The following is a 15,884-nucleotide window of genomic DNA, read 5'->3' as shown; positions in this document are numbered from 1 at the left end:
CTTTTACCACCAAAATGTTACAGGATTTTTTTTTTCCCCTCAAGAGCTTCACAGCTCTTGTGGACATGGTCAGGCCACCTGGGATGGAATGGATAGATTATGCCAAAACTCATATCTATCATAAGGAAAGAAACTTAGAAACAGACCAGATAATACCATTTGGATTATGCGTTCCGCCTACTTTGTCAGTAGAAAAGGTTTAAGTCCATATGCACGATAAAGGATGGGCTCCCAGTGAAGCCAGTGGACCCGCCTCATTCAAATAAACATGACCATGGGTGGCAATGGTCATGCAGGTGCTAAACCTGTGCACTGGAAGCACTTTGGATCTTGAGATTTGGGGTGTGTTTGGTGAGATTCTGAAAGAACCATCTGGGATTGCATCTGCTTAACAACTCCTGGCAGCGTGGGCACTCAACATGACCCTTGCCACCCTGATCCTGGGTTGTGGCTCTTCCCATACTAGAGAGTGCCAGCACACACAGTGGTGCAGAAAGCTGGCTTTCCACCCCGCATGGCCTTGAAACTCACTCTGCCTGCTGGATGCAAGGACAGGCTCTGCCCTGCTGGCTGCTGCATGGAAACAATCCCATCAGACTCTTCCTGTTCCTCTACACACCCTGAACTCATTTAGTTCATTCAGTCTTCAAGCAACAGGATCATCAGCCTTGTTTCTGGGGGTCAAAGGGAATGAAAGTGGGGGCTCAGGGAGGCTGCTGGCTTGTGGCTAAGGTCACCCAGCAAAAGCCAGCTGGTTCCAACGGCAATGCAAACTCTGTTCTCTGCAGCCTGCGTGCCATCTTGGCTCGATGGACGCCTGCCAGGATCTCCAGCACCCTCTCCTTCCAGGAGGTCTGATGTATCTTATCAAGGAGATTAGGTGTTATTGGTGTAATTCTCAATCATGCTCCCTGATGAGCATGCCTGGCTGTGGACCGGCCACTCTGGGGCGCATGCGTCCCGTTGCAGAGCGCTGCTTCGGATCTAGCCTCCTCCTAATGTACCTGAGAAAGCAGGAGATGATCGCCAAAGGACATGAAGTTCCTGTCACCCATGTGGGAGACTTGGATGGAGTTCTCAGCTCTTGGCTTGAGGCTGGACCAGCTCCAGCTGCTGCTGGGTGCATTTGGGGAGCAACTCAGTGGATGGATGATTGTTCTCTCTCTGTGCTACTCCACCTGTCCAAAAAAAAAAAAAGTGTATCTACAAAGTGCCTGTGCACTGTCAATGGGGGCACCAGGAAGAGAAACACAGGAGCATGTCAGGGCACAGCAACAAGCGTGGAATCTGGGTGGGGGGTGTAGGTGGGTATATGAGGCCCAATCCTTCCAACTGTTCTTTGTGCTGGAAATGTTCGTCATCAAATGTTGGGAACAACAACAAAAATTTCCGTTTGAAAATGTTAGACAGTTCTTATAAAGGCTCTTCACTACTGGGCAAGGTCTACCCAAGGGAGAATTCCTCCACTCAGGGTTCAAGTCCTATGGCTCCAGCACCACCCCCATAAGCCATATTTTGCCAGGTTCACTAGGGACTAGCTGAGTGAGGTGGAGGTTTGGTGTTTGGGGAAACTAAGGCCCAGGGTGATTTAAGCATGGCTCTCTAGGATGTGGGCAGCCTGGGGTCCTTTTCCTCAAGTCACAATCGTGTACTTAGATCAAGTGTGGGTGCCGAGGGCTGGCCATGTAAGTGGGATGGAATTGATAGTCCATGACAGGCATGCCAGGGTTTGCTGAATAAACAGTTGAAACACACTGGATGGGAGCCTTTCAAAGGCAGCAGGAGACCATGACGTCGCCCGTCCAGTGTGTGTGAGGGATGGTGTCCTCCCGCTGCCTCCCGGCCATGTCCACCACTGGCCCGGCCGGAGACATCACAGGGATGGGCCCAGGAGAGGCCGCTTGGTCCCTGGGTTCCTGGACAGCCAGGGGGAGGGCATTTTGCCACATTCAGTAGAGAGCACACATCCAAAACAATTTCTTTTCTAAAAACTCAGTGCTAACACGTTCCAGATGGCCGTTTGTTATATAATGGGGTTTGTTTTAACAGCGTCAACTTCCAGATGTGCAGCCTGGAATCTAGAAGCCCATGGGCCCCCTGAGGACCCTATGAGTCAAGCCGAGAGCTGCCCGAGCAGACGGATGGACGGATGTGTGAGATCAGGGGCAGGAGAGGAGCTGGCAGTGCCTTCCTGCTGCCCACTGGGCTGTCCACCTGCCCAGCAACTGGCCTTGAACTCAGGGGCTGGTGGGATGCTGCAGCCTCCTGTTTGCTGGTGCCAACTCTGAGCAGGGGCTCTCGGAGGCCCATCACAGAACGCCAGCTTGGGGAGGGCAAGCTTTGGAATCCCAGCTTTACCGGCTTCAGCCTTACAGACTTGCTGTCTTTGGATACAGGATGGAATTAGAAGTCACAGGATAAAGCAAAACAAGGGCAGTGGCTCAGAATGAGAATGGAGCAGTGTGGAAAGACTGCTCCCTGTCACCAGCCCAGCAGGCCCTGGGCAGCCCAGGCTACGTTTTCCCTGGAACACTGGAAAGGAGCCAGTGGGGGCGAGCTCACCACCTCCGCCCCTCGCTTGTTCCGCGAGCCTGCAGCTCCAACAGCGCAAACATTCTTCCACTGGCTGCGCCAAAGGTGGCCTCTGCGTGACCCCCGACAGGGCTGAGTTCCACTCTCGGGAGCTAGGCTGTATGTTCTGTGCCCTCTTTTACCTGATGGCCCTCGCAGGTGGGAAGACAGAACCAAGTCTCCCATCCCCTTTTTTCTTGGGGGCAGCTAAAACGGCAGATGGACCAGAGGGTTAAGAAGCTCCAGGGAGGGATGTTCAAGATGCCAAACAAGAAAAATGGAGGGCAGGAGACAGACATCCACTACCACAGAGAAACTCATCACCATCAGATTAATCTCTACAGATGATGCAATTTCAACAAGAGTCTAATAAAACCAGGGGCAGGGGCAGGGCAGGGCAGGGGGAGTGCGCAATATAAAGTAGAAGGAAAACAGGTGGAGAACAGGCATCGGATCTGTGCAAGTGAAGGACAATAGGCAGGACTTACCTCCTCCCACAGTTCAAACGTCTGGTAGAATTACAAGACTTAAAAGCTTTGGTCTAGCACTGAATCAACAGAATGAGAGAGGAAAAGGAGAGAGAAGGAGAGGAAGGAAGGAGGGAGGAAAGAGAGAGAGAGAGAGGAGAAATGTAGAAAATGAGACTCCTGGACTAGACCTGCTCACAGACAGGGATGTGCCAGGGGATGCGGGAAGGCGCGTCCACCTAAGCAGACAGGAAGCTGTAACAGCGATTTCCTCTGCGGAGGAAGGCTGTGGCACGGGACAGTGGTGAGGGGGAGTGGGGATCTTGCATTTTCTATTTTTCAGGACTGTTTGATTTTCCAAATTGTACATATTTTTTTTAAACAAAATTGGCATGTTTTTATGTCAACATATGTTAGCTAGAGATGCTTGTCTCTTTTGGGTTTCTTCCTTTGTACACACCTCTACGGGGCCTCATGAGGGAGATAAAAGGATGCAAGACAAACTCACCACTTACCCTGGCGCGGTGAAAGGAGGGGCTTTACCTTCTAAGCCAGGCATTTCCATAATTGCTCTTTTTCTATCTTCCTCCCTTTTCTCCTTTTTCTTTCTAGATAATGAGAATAACTTTTAACAAGAACAGGAAATGAAATTTTGAAAAAAAAGTACAAGCAAAACACTTCAGAAATTATGGATTATTAAAGAAAGGCACTGGATGACTGGCTAACAACTCGGAAAAATAAGGTTAGGTTCCTGTCTTACACCAAAATAAACTGCAAGGTTTCTTTCCAACAAAACAGAATAAAATAAAGGTTAAGCTGCAAAAAAAAAAAAGAAGGCAGAAAATAGAATGAGAGATAGATGGGCAGAATCAGAGAAAGTGAGAGAGACTGTTTCGCAAAGGAACAAGAATTTTGATATATAAAGAGATCCTGCAAGAGTTCCTGCCACATTTCTGTTTTTTCCCTAAGCCAAGCAGAGAGGGAATTTGACCGCAACGAAAGCAGTCTCTTAAAATGAAAGGGGGTGGGGGGCTGAGCCAGAGCATGCGGAAGAGGGGAGGACAGTTTGGGTCCGGCTACAGGGCCAGGGCCAGTGCCTCCCGTGTGGCAGGAGTTCCCATCTCCCTGGCATTCACAACCCTATCTGGTGCCAGCTGCTTTCCCAGCTCAGTCTGGCTCCCTCCCTGCCCGGGCTGTCCAGTGCTTTGCTGTGCCCTGTCACCCGTCAGGCATGTCCCCATTTCTGCACTGGGCTCCTGCTGACACGTACCAGGAAGAGTCCACTGCTGCCTCAAGGTTCAGTTGAAATATCACAAACACCTCTGAGCCACACTGCCAGCTCCCCCGAAGGAAGGCCCCACGGCCTCCTGTAGCCCCTGCTCGTCATTCTGCTTTGTATACACCACACCCACATGTCATTTCTGCTTGCCTGTTTAGGTCCCCAAAAATGGTGTGAATATCCCCTCTGAAACTTGCGCAGACACTTAATCCCAAATTGCTACGTTTTGATGGAATTTGGAGGCAGGGACTTCAGGAGATAATTGCGATTAGATGAGGTCATGAAGGCGGGGCCCCAAGGACAAGCCAAAGCCGATGGCTGTGTAACAACCGGTGGGGCAGCGTTGTGATGTGGCAAGCCAAGCTTCTATATGTAATGTTGGCATTCCACATGGGCATTGCTTTGAGTCCTGGCAATTCCACTTTGGATCCAAGATGCAGGTTCACATCTTTCTAACGCCAAGGCCCGTGTCTGCTGGAGAAAGCAAGGCTACGGTTGTGGGGCAGGTGGGGAGTCTGGGCCAGAGCCAGGCCTCAGTCAGGGCAGCGTAGCACTAGGGCCGGGGGGTCAGTTCAGAACCACTGCCCTTCCGGGGACAGAGACAATGATGGGGATGATTGGCCTGGGCTTCGTGCTACCAGCCGGATGCAGCTTTCTGGGGTTGGGAGGCAGGGTCTGCTGGAGCCTCCAACTCCAAGCTCCTTCTCTCCCCCTTGATCCTGGGCCTGGCCTGACCTTCCTCCCTGGGCAAAGAAACCGTCTTGGCCCTTATCCTGGAAGAGGCTGCAGCTGTTCCCACAGCCCTGGTGTTAGCAGACAAAGGCGCCTTCTTTCCCAGCTCAAGTCTTGACTGTGTGTTGCCCTGCATCCAAAAGCTTCCATGAAGAAAGTGGTCCTCTCCTGGGTGTGTGTGTGTGTGTGTGTGTGTGTGTGTGTGTGTGTGTGCATGCAGAACTCCAGGCCTGGGGTCAGGAACTCCAGCTGTCTCTCAGCCTTGTGGGTATGGGCTGACATTGTTCCTACTTGCACAGACCCTCAGGTGTCTGTACCTGAGTGCTTCTGGGTGAGTGTGGGCCTACATGAGACACCCAGTGCCAGATCTTCCTCGGCTGCCTCTGGCTGTGTGTTCCTACTGCTCTCCACCTCTGGCTACTGCTGTGGGCTCTGCAGTGTGTAAGGTTGCCCAGAAGAGCTGACTGCCCACCACCCCCACTGCCCTGGTCGCCCGCCGCTTATTCCCATCCCCACCTGGACCTACCTCTACCTCTGCCACTAGACCCTTTCTGTTTGGGGAGAAAGACGGCTTTGTACAGTTTGGCTTGGCTTTCCAGAAATTTCCAGCTCCCAGGTAGATTCTTTGCTAAAAGGTTCAAGAGGAATCTGCCCATAGGATGGGACAGAACCTGCCCCAAGTCCTGAGATTGAACAGAAGCAACAGGTCTGGATCTACAGCTAGAGAAGGGTCCCACAGCTCAAGGCTGAGTTTAGCCTGAGAATCCTGTACTCCCAAAGAGGGGAGCGTAGCACCTCAGGGTGTCATGTCCAGCATAGCAGAGCAGCTGTAAGGGGCCCCAGGACTCAGACAGCTAAATCCTCTCCCTCTGAGCAGTCAGAGAAGGAGAAGGCCCGAGAGGCGGCCAGGCTGTGCGGGGCAGTGTGTAACTCTTGGCCTTGGTGACCTTTCCTTGGATGACCGTGGGTCTAGCCCACCTGCAGGGAGCCCGTGCTGCCGTTTGTCCCTCATGGTCCCACCGTAGCAGGCCTCGAGGCCTGACTCTTGGACTATACGACGTCCAAGAATTCCCAACTGCAAAGCAGAATGTTAGCAGTTGAGGACAGGGTGGGCTTCACCCAGCACTTGCCTGCCTCCAGTTGTGTGTGTGTGTGTGTATGTGTGTGTGTGTGTCTGGCTTTTCCCAGCTCCACTGAGGCGTAGGGATTTCTGCCCTGTGACCCTCCAACAGATATCTGGGGCTGCCCCTCTCTTGGCACAGGGGGGCTACAGGGGATCCTAGGCTGTTAAAAGCAGGACTGTCTAATGAGTGCGCAGCAAGAGGAGTCTCAAGTGGAAACACACAAGGCTCTGTCAGTCTCTCCCTGCTCTGTCTCTGGGGAGAACACGGGCTGCACTGAAGCAGGTGTCCCAGGCACATGGAAGGAACAGGCTCCCGGGGCACACAATGTAGAAAAGGCCAGAAGTCTTTGGCCCAGTCTTGGCTCCAGGAGGCTCTAGGGTGCTGGCAACGGGCTGGCTACACCCAAAGGAGCTGGTTCCTTCGGCGCAGTCCTTACCAGCCCACACCAAGCCCTCCTTTCCTGCAGAATCTTTTTCTAGATATGGGGAAAGATGGTAACTGGGAAGCTTTGCTCTGGCTCATCATGTATCCAGGCCAGGTACAGGATCTTCCCCCGCTGCTCCTGTCTCCTGTCTTTTCTTGTCCCCAAGAAATGAGCCTGGACTTTGTAGCTCAAAGGAGAGAGCTGAGCCAAAGGATGCCAGGCACACGCAGACACTAGAGACGGAAAAGGTCTGCGATGCACAGTGAGCTCTACTTGCGAACTCCTGCTTCTTAGAGAAGCATAGGGTGGCAGCACCCATGGGATCAGCAGTGGAATACGACCTCTTCCCTTTGTCCTGTTCAAGGTGCTGGGGGTGTTGGCGGAGGTGGACTCCAAGTCCCCCAGCAACCCCAGTCCAGAAGAGGGGGGTGCCTCTCTGTTCCCTTTCCCCACGGGAGCAAACGATCTCAAACTTGTCTGGGGGAGGAAAGGAAATAGCTTCGGGGGGCTTGGCAGCAAGGATACCTGCTCCTACCCACCACCCTCCAACTCTCTGTGTCAAATGCAGGGTAGGATTAGGAATGTCTGAGGTGAGGGCCTCTCTCTCTCTCTCTCTCTCTCTATATATATATATATATATATATATATATACCTTTATATACACATTCGCTCCGCTCCTTGATGGCTAAAGTTGATAAGGGACCGGGGGAAGATAGGAGGGTCCTTTATACCGGGGGGACTCCAGGGGTTGGGGTTAGTAGCTTTTCTTAGGCTGCTATAATCCACCTGAGGCCTATGACTCTCTCTGCCTCCCTCCCCTCCCAGGCACTCACCCAAATCTTGGCCCTCTGGCTCGTTGCTGGCCTGGAAAGTCTGGGATCTGTAAATGGAAAAGCCTGGGTCAGAGCTGGAGTGGGAATGGGGTGGTTGGGGGGTGGGAGCGGTGTCTACTGTGTCTGGAACTTTCTTGGTCAGACTTAACACCTCAGCGAGACTGAGCCACTGCCTCTGCAGCCTCACGAGGCCTGGCCCCTCCCCAAGTCTGTTCTCCCCCACCTCAGATCTGTAGGGGCTTTCAGGGGTCCAGGGGAAGCTGCGTTGATCCCACTCTTCAGAAGTCCCTGAGGACTGTGGAGCCCAAACGTGCAGGGGACAGAGAAGGGTGAGTCTTCCAGGTCACCTGGAGTGAGTGGTACAACCTACACACACTCTCAGCAGGGACCTCTGAATTCAGGGGGCTGACGAGGCTTTGGATCAAGGGACTTTTGCAAAGCTGTTGCAGGATGGCCTGGGCACGGTACTGGCTGGGATTCCTGAGCCTCCCTGGCAATGCTTTTAAATGCCATCTGGGCACCCCACTGGGGGACAGGACAGTCACCTCCTGGTTCTGTGAGGAGTCCATCAGTGGCCACCACTCTGCTGTTAACTCAAGCAGCAAACCTGTGCTCTGTGTGTTAGATCCAACCCACGGATGCTCATCTGCCGTGTGTGTGTGTGTGTGTGTTAGTCGAACTAATTATACACATGTAAAAGTCAGAGGATTTTACATGAATACCTGGGCTTCAGCCCTCCACTGAAAATCAGGCAACTCAGCCCACATGCCTGAATGACAACCGCTGGCATGGTTAGTAGCACCTGTCCCTTTTGCCCAGGCCAAGATCATGTTTCTATTGTGCTCATTACTTCCCACTGCCTCAACCTGATGACTGTTGTGTATGTCACTTGCCTCGCTTGGTAGGCATGTGAGCTTGCCAAGTGCCGTATGCGGAGAAAGGGGCCCATGAGCCATGGAGGTCTCCCCATACAGGCACAGACCTCTCAGTCTCTTTTGAGTACAGCCATTCAGGTAGGGGAAGATGCCCACAGTGCTGTGGTAGTAAACCCTGGAGATCGTGTTTTGGACAGGATTTTTTGCCCTTCTGAGTGTACATCCACATCCTGAAGCCTAACGCCTCTTGTGACCGTACTTGTGGGTGGAGCCTCAAGTGAAGTGATTAAAGTAAGTCATAAAGAAGGGGGGCTCTGATTGGACCAGGTTAGTGTCACTAGAAGAAGAAACAGCTCATTCCTCCCTCCACACTTAAGCACCAAGAGGGCATGTAAGGACACAGGCAGAAGGCTGCCACCTGCGGGTCAGCCAGAGTGTTCTCACCAGGAACCAAAGCGGCCTGCTGGATCCCTGGGCTTGGACATCTGCCCAAGGTGGTGGGCAACTGCTTACATCTCTCTGTTTTATCATGGCAGATCCAGAAGACTAACACAAATTCACTACAAGGTTCTTTAGGGGCTGGTGTTGGGGGCATAGTGGTTAAAGCTGTCTGCCGCCTGTGGCACTGCCAACATCACCTTGCTGCTCCACTGTTGATCCAACTCCCTGCTAATGTGCCTGGAGAAAAGCAGCAGCCACCCTCTGGGAGACTAGGAACGAGCTTCTGGTTCCTCACTTCTGGTTTTGGCTTGGCCCAGCACAGGCCATTGTGGCTATCTGGAGAGTGAATCAGTGGATGGAAGATCTGTCTCCCTTTCTCTCTGTAACTCTTTCAATTAAATAAATCCTGTTTTTTTTTCCTCTTGATTTTAAATTGTACAGTTTTGCCCTTGAAGGTTGATGGCAAGTTTACTAGGCTGTGGTCAAGGTGCTCCCTATCTCCCTTCCCATTTGTACTACCTCCTGCCTCTGTGTCCACACCTCTCACCCACAGCGTCCTCCACCACTGGGCTGCAGCACACAGGCCAACAGGAGGGCAGAATGCAGGGCAGGAGCTCATTCCGGGTACTCTGCTCACTGCTGAGTCTGTCCTGTCCTTAGATGGGCTGGTGGCTCTCACCCCGGGGAGAGCCTGGAGGTCCCCAAACCATCTCCAAGAGTCAACACGTTGGGGAGGCCACCAGCTCACTGGCTCTGTCACACAAATAGAGTTGGCCAGGGGACAAGGCCCCGTGTTGGCTGTTCTTGGCTACCAGTTGTGGGAGGAGGTGAGGGAGACCTGAGCTTTACCTCTGCGCAGCCTGTCCCAGCTGCTTTCTGCTTCCTCCCATTTGCTTCCAGTCAGCCTGGGTCAGGGCACTGTAAGTGGGCCCACTTCCTCAGACTCAGCTCCGCGCAGCCTGGCCTTGCTGTTGCCTGAGCTCCTGGTCACATGGAGGCCTGTACTGCCTCCTGGTCACCTGCCCTTCCTGGTTCCTCTCTCTCGCCAGGTCTTCCAACCTGTCTTCCTCTGGCTCTTGCTTCGTGCTGCTAATCAGGACCCCAAGAGCACAAGGCAGCTCCAGTTTTCCCTTCAGAAGGAAAGGATGAAGCCTTGGGGCTCTGGAAGTTGGACTCTTAGAGGCCTGACCTTCCTTTAAGGTCGGTGTTGTGTTATAAGTAGATGTGACTCTTAAATTTTATGGTGTGATTCAGATTTCTACAAAAGCATGCTTGAATTAATACAAAAATAATATTTTAAATGACTTTGTTTTCACACTGAATCTGTGAGAAAAACTGATGGCTCTACTGCAGCAGTTGGGAAATTTTCTTCCCTAAAGGCCCAGGCAGTGAATATTTCAGGCCTGCAGGTCATATGGTCTCTGTGCCAATTGGGATTGTTAACACAAGAGCAGACACAGCCCATACAGACAGGAATGAGTATATCCGAGTTCTGATGACAGCTTATTGATGGCCACTGAGACTTGGTATACTCTTCATGAATATTCTTTTGGTGTTTGTATAACTTGTATATGTCAAGTGTGTTCTTGGCTCATAGCTGTAGTGTGCTGATTCCACTCGAGGAATAGTGTGGGGTCTGTGGTACACAGAGCCAGCCAAAGCCAGGCCAGCAAGGACTAGATCTGGGAGTAGGACCCGTGTCTACATCCCTGTTCTACTCATTAACTGCAACACTGAGGGTAAGTGACCACCTAGCTGCACCAGTCCCTTACCTGCAGAACCTGTTTTAAGATGTGCTCATGTGTGGCACTATGACCCAGAGTAGCTACCAACTGAACAATGCACATGGGGTACACATGGCTGCACTACCTCAGCTGAGAGGGAGGTCAGATGGGCTACCAGAGGGGGAGATGTGCTGTCTCCCACCCAGGTCCTCTGCTATTCTATTTGTCACTGTTCAAGGTTGGACACAGCCTCTTGTGCCCTGTTGGTCCCCAAGGGTGTTCCCTCGGCCAAGCCTCAGCTCAGTTGGCCTGGAGGCTGGTGGCTTTGGTGCAGGGGACAGCCCTTCTTCTCTTGTTCACCATTTTTGCTTAGTGCTCTTCTAGGAAGCTGAATTGCAGAGGGGCAGTTTGCTCCAAGTATCAAATTGAAGATGTGCATCGTTGCCCTATTGGTGAGTGGCTCTGAAACAGTCCTTCTTTGCCATTCACCAGAGGGAAACTTGGGCATGTGTTTAGCCTCATTGCTTCAGTGCTCTTGGCTATAAGGGGAAAGCCTCACAGTTATCGCGGAGGTTTGGACTCTGGCCAGGGGTACTCAGAATAAACCCCATCCAAGGAACTGCCTGGTAAGCACATGTTATTACCACTGAGTAAGGTGACTGGGTGAAACACAGGATGCCTGGATGAATGAGTTCCAGATGAACAATAAAATTTTTTGTTTACATATACATCAAATATTTATACAAAATTTTATCTGAAATTCAAATTTAATCAGATATATTCCTGTCCACTGCCCCTCCTCCCAAATCTTGCATTAGTATTCCGAGGGAGGCCTTCCAAACCCAAGCCTCCCTGCTCCTCAGCATGGATCACTCCTTTCCAGTGTGCCCAAGAGGTACATGTGTGTACAAAGCCTTGGGGATGCAGTCAGACCGGAAAGCTTTTTGAATCCAAGCTGAGATCTACTCCATACCTGCCCTGGGACTTGCAGCAAGCTCTTCCTTACCCCTGCTTTCTCTATCTTTCTAGTGGAGCTTACAAGCAGGAGGAAAGGCGGGACGATTCATGACAGAACGAGCACCTGACACTGAGCAACCAACTTCCCCTTAAAAGCACTCCAGACAGCAACGGTAACTGCCTTCACTTCACAGATGAGCAGACAGACCCGGGGGAGGCAGAGGCATGGTACCCCCCTTCCAATAGGGGCCCTGTCCATGTTACCTGCTTTATCCAACCTCACCCACTCCCCCTCCATTCTAAATCCTCTCTTTGTCCTCCAAAGCCTGGGCTAATGTTAAGCAGAAACACATTAGGGCTGTGTGGAGATCATCAACCTGTCACAGCCATCCCTAGTCTGTTTCCAACCTGATCTAATCGAGTGTCTTACTGGGAGCAACCAGCACCCAGTTCACCCCCCTTGCCATCGACTCCTTGCCAGGTTAGCAGTATGAGGGTGGCCACAGTGCAGGCTGCCAGGCAGCTGGGCTGCACCCCGAGGGCTTACGATGTGGAGAAGCAGAGAACACAGGGCAGTCCAGAACCGAGCTCCTTGTCTTGGGCTGGGTGAGCCCTGTTTCTGACCCAAGGAAGGATTCCTTCTGTGGTTTCCAGAGCAAGCTAGAGAACAATCACCCCTGTAAGAAACCAGCTAAAGGAATTCAGTGTAGGGCCCAGCGGCATGGCCCTAGCGGCTAAAGTCCTCGCCTTGAACGCCCTGGGATCCCATATGGGCGCCGGTTCTAATCCCGGCAGCTCCACTTCCCATCCAGCTCCCTGCTTGTGGCCTGGGAAAGCAGTTGAGGACGGTCCAAAGCCTTGGGACCCTGCACCCGCGTGGGAGACCCGGAAGAGGTTCCAGGTTCCCGGTTTCGGATCGGCGTGCATCGGCCTGTTGCGGCTCACTTGGGGAGTGAATCATCGGACAGAAGATCTTCCTCTCTGTCTCTCCTCCTCTGTGTATATCTGGCTGTAGTAAAATGAATAAATCTTAAAAAAAAAAAAAAAAATCTTAAAAAAAAGGAATTCAGTGTAAATGAATTAAGCATATTTTTCCAGGGGTGCAATACTTAAATTTGAGTGTTCTATTTTTTCCAGTGCCATTTTTTTGTCTTTAAAGAATTTAAAGCGGTTCTGGCCTCTGAGGTGAAGATATCTAAGACTGGTAGCACAAAAAGCCAGGATTGGGGTACTGTCTCCTCTGGCCTGTGGGTAGACCGTGGGGTCTGGCCCCAGCTCTCTTCTTCAGGATTGAGGAGACAGCACTGGCAGCTTCTCAGCTGGGCTTTCATCAGGCAGATCAGATGCCAGCACCCCTCTGGCCCAAGTCCCAAGATGCTGGGAGGACAAGTGAGGTCACTTACGGCAAACACACAAAGCATGGTATGTCCGGTATACTGGGCCAAGTGTACTTTATCGCCCTCATACAAGAAACTGCTATTAACCAGGACTGGGTTTGAGGTAAAGAATAAAACCAAGACTACTATGTTCTTTATCCTGCATGAGCTATTACTCTGTATAGGATGGTGGGGGGGCTGAACCCTGTCTTCAGGGCTGGTAGCAACACATTCTTATTTGAAAACTAGTAGCAGACTCCAAGGCCTGACTGCAATGTCCCACTCCATCTGTCAGTGTTAGGTCATTCTCACACCCACCCGCTGGTGCTCAGGAGGGATCCCACAAGGCATCCTACCCAGCCCTTAACAGGGCTGTAACACCTTTCTGGTAGTCTCACTGGCTTCCAACACAGAACTTCTGGCATAGGGAGCCAAGTTCCCCAAAGCTAAGGACCACGGAGTTCTCAACAAACCAAGACTGCCTCAGCCACCGGTATGGGTGTGTTCCTGTTCCAGGCCCGTCCAACTCTCCTAGGAATCCCAGGTGTGTGGCTGAGGTGGGATTTCTGGTGTGGGGCTTAAGGAGGCGGCACTGCTGAGGCATCGGCCTAAGGCCCTGAATCTTGGGTGGGGAATGGGATGCTGCGTGGCTGACACCCTTTTGACGTATGTTTAGGTAACCAGGAGTTCTGGAGGGGTCAGGGGATGGCTGAGGTCAGCCTTCATGCACAAATGTTCAAAAGGCTTCCAGAGGGTACCCAGCACCAATCAGGGGCCTAGGGAAGCCGGTGGACTCCTAGTATGCTAACGATCTGTCACAAAACACCCAGGCGGCAGCAGACATCCAGCACTACTGAATTCCTCCCATACAAAATTTGACTTTTAAGCTTCCTTTCCCCTGCCCCCCGTCCAAATCCAGGATCAAGACCACAGACAATTTATTATGTAAAGACATGGAGAGGGGTGAAGAAATGATCAAGGAAACCTATGGCTGTGAGTGGTATGGAATTAGATGAAAAGGCTCAAGGTTGCGGAAGAGTTTAAATTTGGCTTTTGCTCTTGGAAATGTCAAAAGAAACATAAGCAGCACTTAATGCCTTACAGAGAAAATAATCCACAGAGTGTCATTTTCATTTGTTTGCAAACAGGGTCACAACAGCAGTCAAACAGAAGCCTGAACACCCAGAGAGATAACATACAGATTTGAGAAGACAGAACGAGGGATTGCACATGCTGGTGGGTTTTTAAGTCAGATCCACATTGAACCCTGTGACCTACGAGGCTGAAGTGGAACCTGGGGGAAAGCAGCGTTTCCATACAGAACAACTACACAGTGACAACGAAGAGAACCGGACTCTCCTGGACGTCTATGATACTCATTTGCAGTAAGGCTTTCAAGATACAGGAATTTTTATAGCATTTGTATTTTAAGGATTTAGGGCAAATACATTTTTTTTTCCTACTTGATAAAAAGAAAATTAGTACTTAAAAGGTTCAAAAATATATTGATTGAGTGATTTTTTTACATAAATAAATTATATATATTTTTTTGTTTTTTTGTTTTTTTTTTTTTTTAGGATTTAACAGCTGAAAAAACCATTTCTGCTTCCACTGGAGGCAAAACTGAACACAATGTTAGTTAAATAGAGAGAGCAGCATTTCTAGGAAATCTGTCGTCAGCATTACAGACCATCTATTCTACAAAGATGTCATTAAATAGGATCTGTTCAGTTATCTGGTTATTTTTTCTTACACAATCAGGTACAGAATTTCTGGCTTGTATCTTGGATTCTAAAACATGGGACTTCACTTTTTGAAAATGTCTGATTTTTTTTTTTACCACAATTTAACAGACTTCTTTCAAGATGCTCATCTAAACATTTACATAATTTATAATTCCAAACGTATAAAAGACAATGACAAAAGCATCATAAATAAATAATGCAAACTGAAATAGTTATGTCAAACTTTTGGACCTTCTGATAAATTAGCAAAACTGTAACAGAAAAAGTTAAAAAAAAAAAACACAGGAAATTGTGACAACACAAAGTGAAATCGGAACTAGTAACACTTGCAACCTTTCCGATGGCCCTGTGTCCTCGGAACACTGACCCTTCCAGCTCATTCCGAGTGTGAACCATTCCGAAGGCATGCAAAGGCCAAACAGAACGGGAAGTGCTGCGCAGGCAGGTTCTTCCCGGCACCCTGCCTGCCCTTTGGGAAGCTGTGGAAGCAAAGGAGAGCATGCTGGCAGCACAGCCTTGGCTAACTGGCGATGGGAATTCGGGTCCATCGCATGATGGAAAGAGAAGAAACAGCGGGGGAGAGGGTGGCAAAGGAAAAACTCCCACCTTTTCACAGTTGCGTTGTACAAGGTAGTGCAGATAGTCTGACAACCTCAACTAACCTCGACGAAAGGACCTCGTAAGTGTGGAAATGTGAGTGGCTGTTTTCTCACGGGCTCCAAAAAGAGCCTTATTCTTGGTGAAGCAAAGCATAAAATAAGAAATTCAATAGGTTTTTGTGTTCTTTAAACACAGCGGCCAATTAGAAGCTAGAATTCTCAGGAGGTGGGGAGAACAGAGTGCCAGGGGCGTGGCCATGAGGCAGTCACAGCCTTGTCCCGAATAGGGGCTGTAATGTGTGAGTGTGACACTTCCGGAGGCCTCTTTTAGCCAGGGAGAGGAAGCGCTCTTATCTGTGTAAAATACAAAGTAATGCCTAGCCACTTGCTATTTCTTCTTGCTGCAGGTGTCTGACAAACCAAGAAGGGGAAAATGATATTACTACAGGTAATGTTTTTGTTTCTTATAAAGAAATCAATATAATATGCATTTTTAACCATTAGTTATACACTTCTGTCTATTTTACTCACTTAGTAATCATGATAAAATAGGGAAATTATCTGAACTCAAAAGTACACACCAGCGTGTCCTTTTCCTGTGCTTTTTGGTTCCCAGTAACATTCTTTCTGCTCGGCCTAACTCACGGGTAAAAGAGCTCCTCTGTCTCTTGTCTCCAGTCCTTGGGTCCCTCGGCAGCTTCCTTTTGGAGTGGGAGCCTTGGAAGGAGGGGGGTAGG

The sequence above is a fragment of the Ochotona princeps genome, chromosome 22, assembly GCF_030435755.1.
Source record: "Ochotona princeps isolate mOchPri1 chromosome 22, mOchPri1.hap1, whole genome shotgun sequence".
NCBI classification, from domain to species: domain Eukaryota; kingdom Metazoa; phylum Chordata; class Mammalia; order Lagomorpha; family Ochotonidae; genus Ochotona; species Ochotona princeps.
Note: the sequence above shows the minus strand (reverse complement) of the source record.